This window comes from Mandrillus leucophaeus, unplaced genomic scaffold, assembly GCF_000951045.1.
Source record: "Mandrillus leucophaeus isolate KB7577 unplaced genomic scaffold, Mleu.le_1.0 Scaffold137, whole genome shotgun sequence".
Classification (NCBI taxonomy): domain Eukaryota; kingdom Metazoa; phylum Chordata; class Mammalia; order Primates; family Cercopithecidae; genus Mandrillus; species Mandrillus leucophaeus.
Genome location: NW_012101332.1, coordinates 2,474,096 through 2,476,880, shown reverse-complemented (window position 1 = coordinate 2,476,880; position 2,785 = coordinate 2,474,096). Strand labels below are relative to the sequence as shown.

Here is a 2,785-nt window from a genome sequence, read left to right as displayed (position 1 = left end):
TCTTGGTGTGTGTGTGTGTGTGTGTGTGTGTGGTTTCATTGTTCATATTTGAATCTTTGAACCATTTGAAATTTATTCTCAGGTACAATATAAGGATCAAATTTTTTTCAATATATTTTCCATTTTTACTATGCATACACATATATACAATGTATTTTAAAAATGAGCTCTACAATATGTGGTTTTATCACTTGGTTTACAACTAAATACATTGTGAACATTTTCTCTTCAACAGTTAAAATAATTGTATAGCTTGGAGGAAACATAATTTATTAAGCAATCTTATTGGGGACATTGAGGTATAATTTTTTTTCTGAGAAGACTTCATTCTTTTTACAGTGCCTTTGGGGGAAAAAAGGGGAGTCCTTGTCTTATGTATCTTTCTATAGATGATGGAAACTTGTCCTTCCATTTAGCCTTTTAACTTGCTTCTCTACACCCACCTAATCACCAATCAAATAACCTATTTTATGTTTTCCAACCTCTCTCTCCCATTTGCTTCCTCTTTCTTACCCAGTCTCCCTGCATACATGCAGACGGACTTCCATTCCTTCAGCTGAGATTGCGCCACTGCACTCCAGCCTGGGTGACAGAGCAAGACTCCATCTCAAAAAAAGAAAAAAAAGAAACACTGGACTTGGGCACAATGGAGATATGGCTGACTTTTGTTGTTGTTGTTGTTGTCGTTGTTGAGACGGAGTTTCACTCTTGTTTCCCAGGCTGCAGTGCAGTGGCGCGATCTCAGCTCACCGCAACCTCCGCCTCCCGGGTTTGAGCGATTCTCCTGCCTCAACCTTCCGAGTAGCTGGGATTACAGGCATGCGCCACCACGTCTGGCTAATTTTGTATTTTTAGTAGAGACAGGGTTTCTCCATATTGGTCAGGCTGGTCTCGAACTCCCAACTTCAGGTGATCCACCCGCGTTGGCCTCCCAAAGTGCCGGGATTATAGGCATGAGCCACCATACCCGACCATATGGCTGACTTTCTTTTGAAAAAAGTAGTTTTTTGGGAGAGGGCAGGGCAAAGATGTAAGAAGTAGTTGGTACTATAAGGAAACGTTAGAGACCATTTTGGAAATGTATTCATTATTTTAAGGCAACTAACAAATGATCATCCTTCAGTTAGGACATTGTAGCAGCAGCTTTTACTGGTCATGAAATTTGCATGATATCTAAAATTGTATTCCTGGAAATAGGTCAATGTCGATTAATAGTAACTTTGTATAGAAAGGCAGATGCCGGCTGGGCGCGGTGGCTCAAGCCTGTAATCCCAGCACTTTGGGAGGCCGAGACGGGTGGATCACGAGGTCACAAGATCAAAACCATCCTGGCTAACACGGTGAAACCCCGTCTCTACTAAAAAAATACAAAAAACTAGCCGGGTGAGGTGGCAGGCGCCTGTAGTCCCAGCTACTCGGGAGGCTGAGGCAGGAGAATGGCGTGAACCCAGGAGGCGGAGCTTGCAGTGAGCTGAGATCTGGCCACTGCACTCCAGCTCGGGTGACAGAGCAAGACTCCGTCTCAAAAAAAAAAAAAAAAAAAAAAAAAAAAGGCAGATGCCAGCAAGCATTAAAGTAGTACATGCAGACGGTGGTAGTTCTGGAGTCCTGGAAGCCATGAGATGCTCATCCATCACGAGGCCATCACAGCCAGGTAAAATGCCTGAGGAAAGCAGCAGAGCTGGCCCTGCCAACATTTACACAGGGAACGCTTCTTGGGCAGCCAGGTGTCATGGAGCACAGACCCACAGTTCTCTTTGCACACATCGTGCTCACAGTTCCATCCATAGAAGGACGGGGGGTAGCCACAAAAGGACCCCAGCATGCAGGTTCCCCTATTCAGGCAGCAGGTTCTGCTTAGCTCCTTACTGTCCCATATCCCCATGGGCGGCACACACTGGGAAGACCAAGGCCGAATTGCAGGCTCCTCCTGGAGCCCAATGCTGTCATTTCTGAAGGCCAGGTCTCCCCGAGATGGACGCGCAAGTTCCTGATGGCCCAACCTGGCAATTAATGCCAGTTCAAAGGCTACAAAATGCCCATAATCCAAATCACACTGGAAGAGAAGCAAGCCATCTTCCTGCAGTCCACAGCTCTGTCATTGTCCCCTTGAACATCCAGGCAGGCCAGAAGATGGGAGACAGCAGCAAGGATCCAATTTTTTTAGATGACTTCCTGGTTGCCCTAATATCAGTTACTGAGTAGTCCACCTTTTCCCCACTGATTGTTTTGGTTTTGTTTTTTTTCCAGATGTAGTCTTGCTCTGTCAACCAGGCTGGAGTGCAGTGGCGGGATCTCAGCTCACTGCAACCTCCACCTCCTGGGTTCAAGTGATTCTCCTGCCTCAGCCTCCCAAGGAGCTGGGATTCCTGGCACACACCACCACACCCAGCTAATTTCTTGTATTTTTAGTAGAGGGGGTTTCACTATGTTGTCTAGGTTGGTCTCAAACTCCTGACCTCAGGTGATCCACCTGCTTCAGACTCCCAAAGTGCTGGGCACCATGCCCAGCTCCACTAATTGTTTTAAGATGCCTTTTTGTACAAAAATTGTGTTTTAGATTTTCTAACTAGTTCTAAATCTGGTAATGCTAAAGCCTTTTATTATACTTCTTTTTCAGAGTGCTTCTGGGTGTTTTATTCATTATGTAACTACATCAACCTCAAAGTCAGCTCACCTCATTTCTTTTCTTTTTTTTTTTTTTTTTTGAGACAGAGTCTTGCTCTGTCACCAGGCTGGAGTGCAGTGGTGCGATCTCGGCTCACTGCAACCTCCACCTCCCAGG

General features: G+C 45.4%; 1 pseudogene; it reads right to left on the bottom strand.

Annotated features, from left to right (window-relative positions):
• Nucleotides 1-1,126: 1,126 nt before the first annotated feature.
• Nucleotides 1,127-2,089, bottom strand: LOC105534615 (annotated as a pseudogene).
• Between the last annotated feature and the right edge of the window lie 696 nt (nt 2,090-2,785).